The 13,727-nt window shown below is 49.8% G+C and overlaps 30 non-coding genes across 30 annotated transcripts; all 30 read left to right on the plus strand.

Moving 5' to 3' along the window:
• Positions 1-974: 974 nt before the first annotated feature.
• Positions 975-1,046, plus strand: TRNAE-UUC (transfer RNA glutamic acid (anticodon UUC)). The gene has a single exon. It is a non-coding gene; the product is annotated as a tRNA-Glu (tRNA).
• Positions 1,047-1,159: 113 nt separating this feature from the next.
• TRNAE-UUC (transfer RNA glutamic acid (anticodon UUC)) lies at positions 1,160-1,231 on the plus strand. The gene has a single exon. It is a non-coding gene; the product is annotated as a tRNA-Glu (tRNA).
• A 485-nt stretch (positions 1,232-1,716) lies between these two features.
• On the plus strand, positions 1,717-1,788 carry TRNAE-CUC (transfer RNA glutamic acid (anticodon CUC)). Its single transcript has one exon. It is a non-coding gene; the product is annotated as a tRNA-Glu (tRNA).
• Positions 1,789-2,081: 293 nt separating this feature from the next.
• TRNAE-CUC (transfer RNA glutamic acid (anticodon CUC)) lies at positions 2,082-2,153 on the plus strand. The gene has a single exon. It is a non-coding gene; the product is annotated as a tRNA-Glu (tRNA).
• A 113-nt stretch (positions 2,154-2,266) lies between these two features.
• On the plus strand, positions 2,267-2,338 carry TRNAE-UUC (transfer RNA glutamic acid (anticodon UUC)). Its single transcript has one exon. It is a non-coding gene; the product is annotated as a tRNA-Glu (tRNA).
• Positions 2,339-3,185: 847 nt separating this feature from the next.
• Positions 3,186-3,257, plus strand: TRNAE-UUC (transfer RNA glutamic acid (anticodon UUC)). Its single transcript has one exon. It is a non-coding gene; the product is annotated as a tRNA-Glu (tRNA).
• Positions 3,258-4,293: 1,036 nt separating this feature from the next.
• On the plus strand, positions 4,294-4,365 carry TRNAE-UUC (transfer RNA glutamic acid (anticodon UUC)). Its single transcript has one exon. It is a non-coding gene; the product is annotated as a tRNA-Glu (tRNA).
• A 481-nt stretch (positions 4,366-4,846) lies between these two features.
• Positions 4,847-4,918, plus strand: TRNAE-UUC (transfer RNA glutamic acid (anticodon UUC)). The gene has a single exon. It is a non-coding gene; the product is annotated as a tRNA-Glu (tRNA).
• A 113-nt stretch (positions 4,919-5,031) lies between these two features.
• Positions 5,032-5,103, plus strand: TRNAE-CUC (transfer RNA glutamic acid (anticodon CUC)). Its single transcript has one exon. It is a non-coding gene; the product is annotated as a tRNA-Glu (tRNA).
• A 296-nt stretch (positions 5,104-5,399) lies between these two features.
• On the plus strand, positions 5,400-5,471 carry TRNAE-CUC (transfer RNA glutamic acid (anticodon CUC)). Its single transcript has one exon. It is a non-coding gene; the product is annotated as a tRNA-Glu (tRNA).
• A 110-nt stretch (positions 5,472-5,581) lies between these two features.
• Positions 5,582-5,653, plus strand: TRNAE-CUC (transfer RNA glutamic acid (anticodon CUC)). Its single transcript has one exon. It is a non-coding gene; the product is annotated as a tRNA-Glu (tRNA).
• A 482-nt stretch (positions 5,654-6,135) lies between these two features.
• On the plus strand, positions 6,136-6,207 carry TRNAE-CUC (transfer RNA glutamic acid (anticodon CUC)). Its single transcript has one exon. It is a non-coding gene; the product is annotated as a tRNA-Glu (tRNA).
• A 110-nt stretch (positions 6,208-6,317) lies between these two features.
• Positions 6,318-6,389, plus strand: TRNAE-UUC (transfer RNA glutamic acid (anticodon UUC)). The gene has a single exon. It is a non-coding gene; the product is annotated as a tRNA-Glu (tRNA).
• A 113-nt stretch (positions 6,390-6,502) lies between these two features.
• Positions 6,503-6,574, plus strand: TRNAE-CUC (transfer RNA glutamic acid (anticodon CUC)). The gene has a single exon. It is a non-coding gene; the product is annotated as a tRNA-Glu (tRNA).
• Positions 6,575-6,683: 109 nt separating this feature from the next.
• On the plus strand, positions 6,684-6,755 carry TRNAE-UUC (transfer RNA glutamic acid (anticodon UUC)). Its single transcript has one exon. It is a non-coding gene; the product is annotated as a tRNA-Glu (tRNA).
• A 485-nt stretch (positions 6,756-7,240) lies between these two features.
• Positions 7,241-7,312, plus strand: TRNAE-CUC (transfer RNA glutamic acid (anticodon CUC)). Its single transcript has one exon. It is a non-coding gene; the product is annotated as a tRNA-Glu (tRNA).
• A 293-nt stretch (positions 7,313-7,605) lies between these two features.
• On the plus strand, positions 7,606-7,677 carry TRNAE-CUC (transfer RNA glutamic acid (anticodon CUC)). The gene has a single exon. It is a non-coding gene; the product is annotated as a tRNA-Glu (tRNA).
• Positions 7,678-7,975: 298 nt separating this feature from the next.
• On the plus strand, positions 7,976-8,047 carry TRNAE-UUC (transfer RNA glutamic acid (anticodon UUC)). The gene has a single exon. It is a non-coding gene; the product is annotated as a tRNA-Glu (tRNA).
• A 482-nt stretch (positions 8,048-8,529) lies between these two features.
• On the plus strand, positions 8,530-8,601 carry TRNAE-UUC (transfer RNA glutamic acid (anticodon UUC)). Its single transcript has one exon. It is a non-coding gene; the product is annotated as a tRNA-Glu (tRNA).
• Positions 8,602-8,714: 113 nt separating this feature from the next.
• TRNAE-CUC (transfer RNA glutamic acid (anticodon CUC)) lies at positions 8,715-8,786 on the plus strand. The gene has a single exon. It is a non-coding gene; the product is annotated as a tRNA-Glu (tRNA).
• A 113-nt stretch (positions 8,787-8,899) lies between these two features.
• Positions 8,900-8,971, plus strand: TRNAE-CUC (transfer RNA glutamic acid (anticodon CUC)). Its single transcript has one exon. It is a non-coding gene; the product is annotated as a tRNA-Glu (tRNA).
• A 111-nt stretch (positions 8,972-9,082) lies between these two features.
• Positions 9,083-9,154, plus strand: TRNAE-CUC (transfer RNA glutamic acid (anticodon CUC)). Its single transcript has one exon. It is a non-coding gene; the product is annotated as a tRNA-Glu (tRNA).
• Positions 9,155-10,004: 850 nt separating this feature from the next.
• On the plus strand, positions 10,005-10,076 carry TRNAE-CUC (transfer RNA glutamic acid (anticodon CUC)). Its single transcript has one exon. It is a non-coding gene; the product is annotated as a tRNA-Glu (tRNA).
• A 110-nt stretch (positions 10,077-10,186) lies between these two features.
• Positions 10,187-10,258, plus strand: TRNAE-UUC (transfer RNA glutamic acid (anticodon UUC)). The gene has a single exon. It is a non-coding gene; the product is annotated as a tRNA-Glu (tRNA).
• An 848-nt stretch (positions 10,259-11,106) lies between these two features.
• On the plus strand, positions 11,107-11,178 carry TRNAE-UUC (transfer RNA glutamic acid (anticodon UUC)). Its single transcript has one exon. It is a non-coding gene; the product is annotated as a tRNA-Glu (tRNA).
• Positions 11,179-11,476: 298 nt separating this feature from the next.
• On the plus strand, positions 11,477-11,548 carry TRNAE-CUC (transfer RNA glutamic acid (anticodon CUC)). The gene has a single exon. It is a non-coding gene; the product is annotated as a tRNA-Glu (tRNA).
• A 111-nt stretch (positions 11,549-11,659) lies between these two features.
• Positions 11,660-11,731, plus strand: TRNAE-CUC (transfer RNA glutamic acid (anticodon CUC)). Its single transcript has one exon. It is a non-coding gene; the product is annotated as a tRNA-Glu (tRNA).
• Positions 11,732-11,841: 110 nt separating this feature from the next.
• TRNAE-CUC (transfer RNA glutamic acid (anticodon CUC)) lies at positions 11,842-11,913 on the plus strand. The gene has a single exon. It is a non-coding gene; the product is annotated as a tRNA-Glu (tRNA).
• Positions 11,914-12,765: 852 nt separating this feature from the next.
• TRNAE-CUC (transfer RNA glutamic acid (anticodon CUC)) lies at positions 12,766-12,837 on the plus strand. Its single transcript has one exon. It is a non-coding gene; the product is annotated as a tRNA-Glu (tRNA).
• A 113-nt stretch (positions 12,838-12,950) lies between these two features.
• On the plus strand, positions 12,951-13,022 carry TRNAE-UUC (transfer RNA glutamic acid (anticodon UUC)). The gene has a single exon. It is a non-coding gene; the product is annotated as a tRNA-Glu (tRNA).
• Positions 13,023-13,727: the final 705 nt, after the last annotated feature.

A 13,727-nucleotide genomic window follows, 5' to 3' on the forward strand; every position in this document is an offset into this window, starting at 1 on the left:
GTTTTGCCCTGTTGGCCGAATGGCTAAGCGATCGCTCCGTCCCTCTCCGTTCTACAGCATGATCTAGTGTCTAGGATACCTATGGCGCTCTCACCCAGGAGGCCCGCGTCTGATTCTCGGTGTCGGAAGTATTTTTTCTCCTGCTATCATCAAGTCTTCAATTTGCGCACGCTATGTAACTTCAATAGTTTTACCCTGTTGGCCGAATGGCTAAGCGATCGCTCCGTCCCTCTCCGTTCTACAGCATGATCTAGTGTCTAGGATACCTATGGCGCTCTCACCCAGGAGGCCCGCGTCTGATTCCCGGTGTCGGAAGTATTTTTTCATCTGCTATTATCAAGTCTCCAATTTGCGCATGCTATATAACTTCAATACTTTTACGCTGTTGGCCGAATGGCTAAGCGATCGCTCTGTCCCTCTCCGATCTCCGGCATGGTCTAGTGGCTTGGATACCTGGCTCTCACCCAGGAGGCCTGGATTCGATTCCCGGTGAGGGAAGTATTTTTTTTATCTGCTGTTTTCAAGCCTCCAATTTGCGCATGCTTTGTAACTTCAATACTTTTACCCTGTTGGCCGAATATCTAAGCGATCGCTCCGTCCCTCTCCGTTCTCCGGCGTGGTCTAGTGGCTAGGATATCTGGCTCTCACCCAGGAGAACCTGGTTCGATTCTTGGTGTCGGAAGTATTCTTTTATCTGCTGTCATCAAGTCTCCAATTTGCGCACGGTATGTAACTTCAAGTTTTACCCTGTTGGCCGAATGGCTAAGCGATCTCTCCTTTCCTCTCCGTTCTCCGGCATGGTCTAGTGTCTAGGATACCTGGCTCTCACCCAGGAAGCCCGGTTGCGATTCCTGGGGTCGGGAGTATTTTTTTATCAGCTATCATCAAGTCTCCAAATTGCGCACGCTATGTATCTTCAATACTTCTACCTTGTTGGCCGAATGGCTAAGCGATCGCTCCGTCCTTCTCCGTTCTCCGGCATGGTCTAGTGGCTAGGATACCTGGCTTTCACCCAGGAGGCCCTGGTTCGATTCCCGGTGTCGGAAGTATTTTCTTTTATCTGCTGTCTTCAAGCCTCCAATTTGCGCATGCTTTGTAACTTCAATACTTTTACCCTGTTGGCCAAATGGCTAAGCGATCGCTCCGTCCTTCTCCGTTCTCCGGCATGGTCTAGTGGCTAGGATACCTGGCTTTCACCCAGGAGTCCCAGGTTCGATTCCCGTTGTCGGAAGTATTTTCTTTTATCTGCTGTCATCAAGTCTCCAATTTGCGCACGCTATGTAACTTCAATAGTTTTACCCTGTTGGCCAAATGGCTAAGCGATCGCTTCGTCCCTCTCCGTTCTACAGCATGATCTAGTGTCTAGGATACCTATGGCGCTCTCACCCAGGAGGCCCGCGTCCGATTCCCGGTGTCGGAAGTATTTTTTCATCTGCTATTATCAAGTCTCCAATTTGCGCATGCTATATAACTTCAATACTTTTACCCTGTTGTCCGAATGGCAAAGCGATCGCTCAGTCCCTCTCCGTTCTCCGGCATGGTCTAGTGGCTAGGATACCTAGCTCTCACCCAGGAGGCCTGGATTTGATTCCCGGTGTCGGAAGTATTTTCTTTTATCTGCTGTCTTCAAGCCTCCAATTTGCGCATGCTTTGTAACTTCAATACTTTTACCCTGTTGGCCGAATATCTAAGCGATCGCTCCGTCCCTCTCCGTTCTCCGGCGTGGTCTAGTGGCTAGGATATCTGGCTCTCACCCAGGAGACCCTGGTTCGATTCTTGGTGTCGGAAGTATTCTTTTATCTGCTGTCATCAAGTCTCTAATTTGCGCACGGTATGTAACTTGAATAGTTTCACCCTGTTGGCCGAATGGCTAAGCTATCGCTCTGTCCCTCTCCGTTCTCTGGCATGGTCTAGTGGCTTGGACACCTGGCTCTCACGCAGGAGGCCCGGGTACGATTCCCGGTGTCGAAAGTATTTTTTATCTGGCATTATCAAGTATCCAAGTTACACACGCTATGTAACTTCAATACTTTTACCCTGTTGGCCAAATGGCTAAGTGATCGCTCCGTCCCTCTCCGTTCTCCGGCATGGTCTAGTGAATAGGATACCTGGCTCTCACCCAGGAGGCTCGGGTTCGATTCCTGGTGTCGGAAGTATTTTCTTTTATCTGCTATCATCAAGTCTCCAATTTGCGCACGCTATGTAACTTCAATACTTTTACCCTGTTGGCCGAATCGCTAAGCGATCGCTCCGTCCCTCTCCGTTCTCCGGCAAGGTCTAGTGGCTAGGATACCTGGCTTTCACCCAGGAGGCCCGGGTTCGATTCCCGGTGTCAGAAGTATTTTCTTTTATCTGCTGTCATCAAGTCTCCAATTTGCGCACGCTATGTAACTTCAATAGTTTTACCCTGTTGGCCGAATGGCTAAGCGATCGCTCCGTCCCTCTCCGTTCTACAGCATGGTCTAGTGTCTAGGATACCTATGGCGCTCTCACCCAGGAGGCCCGCGTCCGATTCCCGGTGTCGAAAGTATTTTTTCATCTGCTATCATCAAGTCTCCAATTTGCGCGTGCTATATAACTTCAATACTTTTACCCTGTTGGCCGAATGGCTAAGCGATCGCTCTGTCCCTCTCCGTTCTCCGGCATGGTCTAGTGGCTTGGATACCTGGCTCTCACCCAGAAGGCCCGCGTGCGATTCCCGGTATCGGAAGTATTTTTTATCTGCTATCATCAAGTCTCCACTTTGCACATACTATATAACTTCAATACTTTTACCCTGTTGGCCGAATGGCTAAGCGATCGCTCAGTCCCTCTCCGTTCTCCAGCATGGTCTAGTGGCTAGGATACCTAGCTCTCACCCAGGAGGCCTGGATTCGATTCCCGGTGCCGGAAGTATTTTTTTATCTGCTGTCATCAAGTCTCCAATTTGCGCACGGTATGTAACATGAATAGCTTCACCCTGTTGGCCGAATGGCTAAGCGATCGCTTCGTCCCTCTACGTTCTCTGGCATGGTCTAGTGGCTTGGACACCTGGCTCTCACCCAAGAGGCCCGGGTACGATTCGCGGTGTCGGAAGTATTTTTTATCTGCTATTATCAAGTATCCAATTTACGCACGCTATGTAACTTCAATACTTTTACCCTGTTGGCCAAATGGCTAAGCGATCGCTCCGTCCTTCTCCGTTCTCCGGCATGGTCTAGTGGCTAGGATACCTGGCTTTCACCCAGGAGTCCCAGGTTCGATTCCCGGTGTCGGAAGTATTTTCTTTTATCTGCTGTCATCAAGTCTCCAATTTGCGCACGCTATGTAACTTCAATAGTTTTGCCCTGTTGGCCGAATGGCTAAGCGATCGCTCCGTCCCTCTCCGTTCTACAGCATGATCTAGTGTCTAGGATACCTATGGCGCTCTCACCCAGGAGGCCCGCGTCTGATTCTCGGTGTCGGAATATTTTTTCTCCTGCTATCATCAAGTCTTCAATTTGCGCACGCTATGTAACTTCAATAGTTTTACCCTGTTGGCCGAATGGCTAAGCGATCGCTCCGTCCCTCTCCGTTCTACAGCATGATCTAGTGTCTAGGATACCTATGGCGCTCTCACCCAGGAGGCCCGCGTCTGATTCCCGGTGTCGGAAGTATTTTTTCATCTGCTATTATCAAGTCTCCAATTTGCGCATGCTATATAACTTCAATACTTTTACGCTGTTGGCCGAATGGCTAAGCGATCGCTCTGTCCCTCTCCGTTCTCCGGCATGGTCTAGTGGCTTGGATACCTGGCTCTCACCCAGGAGGCCTGGATTCGATTCCCGGTGAGGGAAGTATTTTCTTTTATCTGCTGTTTTCAAGCCTCCAATTTGCGCATGCTTTGTAACTTCAATACTTTTACCCTGTTGGCCGAATATCTAAGCGATCGCTCCGTCCCTCTCCGTTCTCCGGCGTGGTCTAGTGGCTAGGATATCTGGCTCTCACCCAGGAGAACCTGGTTCGATTCTTGGTGTCGGAAGTATTCTTTTATCTGCTGTCATCAAGTCTCCAATTTGCGCACGGTATGTAACTTCAAGTTTTACCCTGTTGGCCGAATGGCTAAGCGATCTCTCCTTTCCTCTCCGTTCTCCGGCATGGTCTAGTGTCTAGGATACCTGGCTCTCACCCAGGAAGCCCGGTTGCGATTCCTGGGGTCGGGAGTATTTTTTTTATCAGCTATCATCAAGTCTCCGAATTGCGCACGCTATGTATCTTCAATACTTCTACCTTGTTGGCCGAATGGCTAAGCGATCGCTCCGTCCTTCTCCGTTCTCCGGCATGGTCTAGTGGCTAGGATACCTGGCCTTCACCCAGGAGGCCCTGGTTCGATTCCCGGTGTCGGAAGTATTTTCTTTTATCTGCTTTCTTCAAGCCTCCAATTTGCGCATGCTTTGTAACTTCAATACTTTTACCCTGTTGGCCGAATGGCTAAGCGATCGCTCCCTCCCTCTCAAATCTCTGGCATGGACTAGTGGCTAGGATACCTGGCTCTCACCCAGCAGGCCCGGGTACGATTCCCGGTGTCAGAAGTTTTTTCTTTTATCTGCTGTCATCAAGTCTCCAATTAGCGCACGGTATGTAACTTCAATAGTTTTACCCTGTTGGCCGAATGGCTAAGCGATCTCTCCGTCCCTCTCCGTTCTCCGGCATGTTCTAGTGTCTAGGATACCTGGCTCTCACCCAGGAAGCCCGGTTGCGATTCCTGGGGTCGGGAGTATTTTTTTATCAGCTATCATCAAGTCTCCAAATTGCGCACGCTATGTATCTTCAATACTTCTACCTTGTTGGCCGAATGGCTAAGCGATCGCTCCGTCCTTCTCCGTTCTCCGGCATGGTCTAGTGGCTAGGATACCTGGCTTTCACCCAGGAGGCCCTGGTTCGATTCCCGGTGTCGGAAGTATTTTCTTTTATCTGCTGTCATCAAGTCTACAACTTGCGCACGCTATGTAACTTCAATAGTTTTACCCTGTTGGCCGAATCACTAAGCGTTCGCTCCGTCTTTCTCCCTTTTCCGGCATGGTCTAGTGGCTAGGATACCTGGCTCTCACCCAGGAGGCCCGGGTACGATTCCCGGTGTCGGAAGTATTTTCTTTTATCTGCTGTCTTCAAGCCTCAAATTTGCGCATGCTTTGTAACTTCAATACTTTTACCCTGTTGGCCGAATATCTAAGCGATCGCTCCGTCCCTCTCCGTTCTCCGGCGTGGTCTAGTGGCTAGGATATCTGGCTCTCACCCAGGAGACCCTGGTTCGATTCTTGGTGTCGAAAGTATTCTTTTATCTGCTGTCATCAAGTCTCCAATTTGCACACGGTATGTAACTTGAATAGTTTCACCCTGTTGGCTGAATGGCTAAGCGATCGCTCCGTCCCTCTCCGTTCTCTGGCATGGTCTAGTGGCTTGGACACCTGGCTCTCACCCAGGAGGCCCGGGTACGATTCCCGGTGTCGGAAGTATTTTTTATCTGCTATTATCAAGTATCCAATTTACGCACGCTATGTAACTTCAATACTTTTACCCTGTTGGCCAAATGGCTAAGTGATCGCTCCGTCCCTCTATGTTCTCCGGCATGGTCTAGTGGCTAGGACACCTGGCTCTCACCCAGGAATCCCGGGTTCGAATCCCGGTGTCGGAAGTATTTTCTTTTATCTGCTATCATCAAGTCTCCAATTTGCGCACGCTATGTAACTTCAATACTTTTACCCTGTTGGCCGAATGGCTAAGCGATCGCTCCGTCCCTCTCCGTTCTACAGCATGGTCTAGTGTCTAGGATACCTATGGCGCTCTCACCCAGGAGGCCCGCGTCCGATTCCCCGTGTCGGAAGTATTTTTTCATCTGCTATCATCAAGTCTCCAATTTGCGCATGCTATATACCTTCAATACTTTTACCCTGTTGGCCGAATGGCTAAGCGATCGCTCTGTCCCTCTCCGTTCTCCGGCATGGTCTAGTGGCTAGGATACCTAGCTCTCACCCAGGAGGCCTGGATTTGATTCCCGGTGTCGGAAGTATTTTTTATCTGCTATTATCAAGTATCCAATTTACGCACGCTATGTAACTTCAATACTTTTACCCTGTTGGCCAAATGGCTAAGCGATCGCTCCGTCCCTCTCCGTTCTCAGGCATGGTCTAGTGGCTAGGATACCTGGCTCTCACCCAGGAGGCCCGGGTACAATTCCCGGTGTCGGAAGTATTTTTTATCTGCTATTATCAAGTATCCAATTTACGCACGCTATGTAACTTCAATACTTTTACCCTGTTGGCCAAATGGCTAAGCGATCGCTCCGTCCTTCTCCGTTCTCCGGCATGGTCTAGTGGCTAGAATACCTGGCTTTCACCAAGGAAACCCGGGTTCGATTCCCGGTGTCGGAAGTATTTTCTTTTATCTGCTGTCATCAAGTCTCTAATATGCGCACGCTATGTAACTTGAATAGTTTCACCCTGTTGGCCGAATGGCTAAGCGATCGCTCCGTCCCTCTACGTTCTCTGGCATGGTCTAGTGGCTTGGACACCTGGCTCTCACCCAGGAGGCCCGGGTACGATTCCCGGTGTCGGAAGTATTTTTATCTGCTATTATCAAGTATCTAATTTACGCACGCTATGTAACTTCAATACTTTTACCCTGTTGGCCAAATGGCTTAGCGATCGCTCCGTCCTTCTCCGTTCTCCAGCATGGTCTAGTGGCTAGGATACCTGGCTTTCACCCAGGAGGCCCGGGTTTGATTCCCGGTGTCAGAAGTATTTTCTTTTATCTGCTGTCATCAAGTCTCCAATTTGCGCACGCTATGTAACTTCAATAGTTTTACCCTGTTGGCCAAATGGCTAAGCGATCGCTTCGTCCCTCTCCGTTCTACAGCATGATCTAGTGTCTAGGATACCTATGGCGCTCTCACCCAGGAGGCCCGGGTCCGATTCCCGGTGTCGGAAGTATTTTTTCATCTGCTATCATCAAGTCTCCAATTTGCGCATGCTATATAACTTCAATACTTTTACCCTGTTGTCCGAATGGCAAAGCGATCGCTCAGTCCCTCTCCGTTCTCCGGCATGGTCTAGTGGCTAGGATACCTAGCTCTCACCCAGGAGGTCTGGATTTGATTCCCGGTGTCGGAAGTATTTTCTTTTATCTGCTGTCTTCAAGCCTCCAATTTGCGCATGCTTTGTAACTTCAATACTTTTACCCTGTTGGTCGAATATCTAAGCGATCGCTCCGTCCCTCTCCGTTCTCCGGCGTGGTCTAGTGGCTAGGATATCTGGCTCTCACCCAGGAGACCCTGGTTCGATTCTTGGTGTCGGAAGTATTCTTTTATCTGCTGTCATCAAGTCTCTAATTTGCGCACGGTATGTAACTTGAATAGTTTCACCCTGTTGGCCGAATGGCTAAGCTATCGCTCTGTCCCTCTCCGTTCTCTGGCATGGTCTAGTGGCTTGGACACCTGGCTCTCACGCAGGAGGCCCGGGTACGATTCCCGGTGTCGGAAGTATTTTTTATCTGGCATTATCAAGTATCCAAGTTACACACGCTATGTAACTTCAATACTTTTACCCTGTTGGCCAAATGGCTAAGTGATCGCTCCGTCCCTCTCCGTTCTCCGGCATGGTCTAGTGAATAGGATACCTGGCTCTCACCCAGGAGGCCCGGGTTCGATTCCTGGTGTCGGAAGTATTTTCTTTTATCTGCTATCATCAAGTCTCCAATTTGCGCACGCTATGTAACTTCAATACTTTTACCCTGTTGGCCGAATGGCTAAGCGATCTCTCCGTTCCTCTCCGTTCTCCGGCATGGTCTAGTGTCTAGGATACCTGGCTCTCACCCAGGAAGCCCGGTTGCGATTCCTGGGGTCGGGAGTATTTTTTTTTATCAGCTATCATCAAGTCTCCAAATTGCGCACGCTATGTATCTTCAATACTTCTACCTTGTTGGCCGAATGGCTAAGCGATCGCTCCGTCCTTCTCCGTTCTCCAGCATGGTCTAGTGGCTAGGATACCTGGCTTTCACCCAGGAGGCCCTGGTTCGATTCCCGGTGTCGGAAGTATTTTCTTTTATCTGCTGTCTTCAAGCCTCCAATTTGCGCATGCTTTGTAACTTCAATACTTTTACCCTGTTGGCCGAATGGCTAAGCGATCGCTCCCTCCCTCTCAAATCTCTGGCATGGTCTAGTGGCTAGGATACCTGGCTCTCACCCAGCAGGCCCGGGTACGATTCCCGGTGTCAGAAGTTTTTTCTTTTATCTGCTGTCATCAAGTCTCCAATTTGCGCACGGTATGTAACTTCAATAGTTTTACCCTGTTGGCCGAATGGCTAAGCGATCTCTCCGTCCCTCTCCGTTCTCCGGCATGTTCTAGTGTCTAGGATACCTGGCTCTCACCCAGGAAGCCCGGTTGCGATTCCTGGGGTCGGGAGTATTTTTTTTATCAGCTATCATCAAGTCTCCAAATTGCGCACGCTATGTATCTTCAATACTTCTACCTTGTTGGCCGAATGGCTAAGCGATCGCTCCGTCCTTCTCCGTTCTCCGGCATGGTCTAGTGGCTAGGATACCTGGCTTTCACCCAGGAGGCCCTGGTTCGATTCCCGGTGTCGGAAGTATTTTCTTTTATCTGCTGTCATCAAGTCTACAATTTGCGCTCGCTATGTAACTTCAATAGTTTTACCCTGTTGGCCGAATCACTAAGCGTTCGCTCCGCCTTTCTCTCTTTTCCGGCATGGTCTAGTGGCTAGGATACCTGGCTCTCACCCAGGAGGCCCGGGTACGATTCCCGGTGTCGGAAGTATTTTCTTTTATCTGCTGTCTTCAAGCCTCCAATTTTCGCATGCTTTGTAACTTCAATACTTTTATCCTGTTGGCCGAATATCTAAGCGATCGCTCCGTCCCTCTCCGTTCTCCGGCGTGGTCTAGTGGCTAGGATATCTGGCTCTCACCCAGGAGACCCTGGTTCGATTCTTGGTGTCGGAAGTATTCTTTTATCTGCTGTCATCAAGTCTCCAATTTGCGCACGGTATGTAACTTGAATAGTTTCTCCCTGTTGGCTGAATGGCTAAGCGATTGCTCCGTCCCTCTTCGTTCTCTGGCATGGTCTAGTGGCTTGGACACCTGGCTCTCACCCAGGAGGCCCGGGTACGATTCCCGGTGTCGGAAGTATTTTTATCTGCTATTATCAAGTATCCAATTTACGCACGCTATGTAACTTCAATACTTTTACCCTGTTGGCCAAATGGCTAAGTGATCGCTCCGTCCCTCTCCGTTCTACAGCATGGTCTAGTTTCTAGGATACCTGGCTTTCACAAAGGAGGCCCGGGTTCGATTCCCGGTGTCGGAAGTATTTTCTTTTATCTGCTGTCATCAAGTCTCCAATTTGCGCACGCTATGTAACTTCAATAGTTTTACCCTGTTGGCCGAATGGCTAAGTGATCGCTCCGTCCCTCTCCGTTCTACAGCATGGTCTAGTGTCTAGGATACCTGGCTTTCACACAGGAGGCCCGGGTTCGATTCCCGGTGTCGGAAGTATTTTCTTTTATCTGCTGTCATCAAGTCTCCAATTTGCGCACGCTATGTAACTTCAATAGTTTTACCCTGTTGGCCGAATGGCTAAGCGATCGCTCCGTCCCTCTCCGTTCTACAGCATGGTCTAGTGCCTAGGATACCTATGGCGCTCTCACCCAGGAGGCCCGCGTCCGATTCCCGGTGTCGGAAGTATTTTTTCATCTGCTATCATCAAGTCTCCAATTTGCGCATGCTATATAACTTCAATACTTTTACCCTGTTGGCCGAATGGCTAAGCGATCGCTCTGTCCCTCTCCATTCTCCGGCATGGTCTAGTGGCTTGGATACCTGGCTCTCACCCAGGAGGCCCGCGTGCGATTCCCGGTATCGGAAGTATTTTTTTTATCTGCTGTCATGAAGTCTCCAATTTGCGCACGGTATGTAACTTGAATAGTTTCACCCTGTTGGCCGAATGGCTAAGCGATCGCTCCGTCCCTCTACGTTCTCTGGCATGGTCTAGTGGCTTGGACACCTGGCTCTCACCCAGGAGGCCCGGGTACGATTCCCGGTGTCGGAAGTATTTTTTATCTGCTATTATCAAGTATCCAATTTACGCACGCTATGTAACTTCAATACTTTTACCCTGTTGGCCAAATGGCTAAGCAATCGCTCCGTCCTTCTCCGTTCTCCGGCATGGTCTAGTGGCTAGAATACCTGGCTTTCACCCAGGAGGACCGGGTTCGATTCTCGGTGTCGGAAGTATTTTCTTTTATCTGCTGTCATCAAGTCTCCAATTTGCGCACGCTATGTAACTTCAATAGTTTTACCCTGTTGGCCGAATGGCTAAGCGATCGCTCCGTCCCTCCGTTCTACAGCATGATCTAGTGTCTAGGATACCTATGGCGCTCTCACCCAGGAGGCCTGCATCTGATTCCCGGTGTCGGAAGTATTTTTTCATCTGCTATTATCAAGTCTCCAATTTGCGCATGCTATATAACTTCGATACTTTTACGCTGTTGGCCGAATGGCTAAGCGATCGCTCTGTCCATCTCCGTTCTCCGGCATGGTCTAGTGGCTTGGATACCTGGCTCTCACCCAGGAGGCCTGGATTCGATTCCCGGTGTGGGAAGTATTTTCTTTTATCTGCTGTTTTCAAGCCTCCAATTTGCGCATGCTTTGTAACTTCAATACTTTTACCCTGTTGGCCGAATATCTAAGCGATCGCTCCGTCCCTCTCCGTTCTCCGGCGTGGTCTAGTGGCTAGGATATCTGACTCTCACCCAGGAGAACCTGGTTCGATTCTTGGTGTCGGAAGTATTCTTTCATCTGCTGTCATCAAGTCTCCAATTTGCGCACGGTATGTAACTTCAAGTTTTACCCTGTTGGCCGAATGGCTAAGCGATCTCTCCGTTCCTCTCCGTTCTCCGGCATGGTCTAGTGTCTAGGATACCTGGCTCTCACCCAGGAAGCCCGGTTGCGATTCCTGGGGTCGAGAGTTTTTTTTTTATCAGCTATCATCAAGTCTCCAAATTGCGCACGCTATGTATCTTCAATACTTCTACCTTGTTGGCCGAATGGCTAAGCGATCGCTCCGTCCTTCTCCGTTCTCCGGCATGGTCTAGTGGCTAGGATACCTGGCTTTCACCCAGGAGGCCCTGGTTCGATTCCCGGTGTCGGAAGTATTTTCTTTTATCTGCTGTCTTCAAGCCTCCAATTTGCGCATGCTTTGTAACTTCAATACTTTTACCCTGTTGGCCGAATGGCTAAGCGATCGCTCCCTCCCTCTCAAATCTCTGGCATGGTCTAGTGGCTAGGATACCTGGCTCTCACCCAGCAGGCCCGGGTACGATTCCCGGTGTCAGAAGTTTTTTCTTTTATCTGCTGTCATCAAGTCTCCAATTTGCGCACGGTATGTAACTTCAATAGTTTTACCCTGTTGGCCGAATGGCTAAGCGATCTCTCCGTCCCTCTCCGTTCTCCGGCGTGGTCTAGTGGCTAGGATATCTGGCTCTCACCCAGGAGACCCTGGTTCGATTCTTGGTGTCGGAAGTATTCTTTTATCTGCTGTCATCAAGTCTCCAATTTGCGCACGGTATGTAACTTGAATAGTTTCTCCCTGTTGGCTGAATGGCTAAGCGATCGCTCCGTCCCTCTTTGTTCTCTGGCATGGTCTAGTGGCTTGGACACCTGGCTCTCACCCAGGAGGCCCGGGTACGATTCCCGGTGTCGGAAGTATTTTTTATCTGCTATTATCAAGTATCCAATTTACGCACGCTATGTAACTTCAATACTTTTACCCTGTTGGCCAAATGGCTAAGTGATCGCTCCGTCCCTCTCTGTTCTCCAGCATGGTCTAGTGGTTAGGATACCTGGCTCTCACCCAGGAGGCCCAGGTTCGATTCCCGGTGTCGGAAGTATTTTCTTTTATCTGCTATCATCAAGTCTCCAATTTGCGCACGCTATGTCTCTTCAATACTTTTACCCTGTTGGCCGAATCGCTAAGCGATCGCTCCGTCCCTCTCCGTTCTCCAGCATTGTCTAGTGGCTAGGATACCTGGCTTTAACCCAGAAGGCCCGGGTTCGATTCCCAGTGTCGGAAGTATTTTCTTTTATCTGCTGTCATCAAGTCTCCAATTTGCGCACGCTATCTAACTTCAATTGTTTTACCCTGTTGGCCGAATGGCTAAGCGATCGCTCCGTCCCTCTCCGTTCTACAGCATGGTCTAGTGTCTAGGATACCTATGGCGCTCTCACCCAGGAGGCCCGCGTCCGATTCCCGGTGTCGGAAGTATTTTTTCATCTGCTATCATCAAGTCTCCAATTTGCGCATGCTATATAACTTCAATACTTTTACCCTGTTCGCCGAATGGCTAAGCGATCGCTCTGTCCCTCTCCGTTCTCCGGCATGGTCTAGTGGCTTGGATACCTGGCTTTAACCCAGAAGGCCCGGGTTCGATTCCCAGTGTCGGAAGTATTTTCTTTTATCTGCTGTCATCAAGTCTCCAATTTGCGCACGCTATCTAACTTCAATTGTTTTACCCTGTTGGCCGAATGGCTAAGCGATCGCTCAGTCCCTCTCCGTTCTCCGGCAGGGTCTAGTGGCTAGGATACCTAGCTCTCACCCAGGAGGCCTGGATTCGATTCCCGGTGTCGGAAGTATTTTTTATCTGCTATTATCAAGTATCCAATTTACGCACGCTATGTAACTTCAATACTTTTACCCTGTTGGCCAAATGGCTAAGTGGTCGCTCCGTCCCTCTCCGTTCTCTGGCATGGTCTAGTGGCTAGGATACCTGGCTCTCACCCAGGAGGCCGGGGTTCGATTCCCGGTGTCGGAAGTATTTTCTTTTATCTGCTATCATCAAGTCTCCAATTTGCGCACGCTATGTGACTTCAATACTTTTACCCTGTTGGCCGAATCGCTAAGCGATCGCTCCGTCCCTCTCCGTTCTCCGGCATGGTCTAGTGGCTAGGATACCTGGCTTTCACCCAAGAGGCCCGGGTTCGATTCCCGGTGTCGGAAATATTTTCTTTTATCAGCTGTCATCAAGTCTCCAATTTGCGCACGCTATGTAACTTCAATAGTTTTACCCTGTTGGCCGAATGGCTAAGTGATCGCTCCGTCCCTCTCCGTTCTACAGCATGGTCTAGTGTCTAGGATACCTGGCTTTCACACAGCAGGCCCGGGTTCGATTCCCGGTGTCGGAAGTATTTTCTTTTATCTGCTGTCATCAAGTCTCCAATTTGCGCACGCTATGTAACTTCAATAGTTTTACCCTGTTGGCCGAATGGCTAAGCGATCGCTCCGTTCCTCTCCGTTCTACAGCATGGTCTAGTGTCTAGGATACCTAGGGCGCTCTCACCCAGGAGGCCCGCGTCCGATTCCCGGTGTCGGAAGTATTTTTTCATCTGCTATCATCAAGTCTCCAATTTGCGCATGCTATATAACTTCAATACTTTTACCCTGTTGGCCGAATGGCTAAGCGATCGCTCTGTCCCTCTCCGTTCTCCGGCATGGTCTAGTGGCTTGGATACCTGGCTCTCACCCAGGAGGCCCGCGTGCGATTCCCAGTATCGGAAGTATTTTTTTTATCTGCTGTCATCAAGTCTCCAATTTGCGCACGGTATGTAACTTGAATAGTTTCACCCTGTTGGCCGAATGGCAAAGCGATCGCTCCGTCCCTCTACGTTCTCTGGCATGGTCTAGTGGCTTGGACACCTCGCTCTC

Source organism: Rhipicephalus microplus, chromosome 3 (genome assembly GCF_043290135.1).
Source record: "Rhipicephalus microplus isolate Deutch F79 chromosome 3, USDA_Rmic, whole genome shotgun sequence".
Taxonomy (NCBI): Eukaryota; Metazoa; Arthropoda; class Arachnida; order Ixodida; family Ixodidae; genus Rhipicephalus; species Rhipicephalus microplus.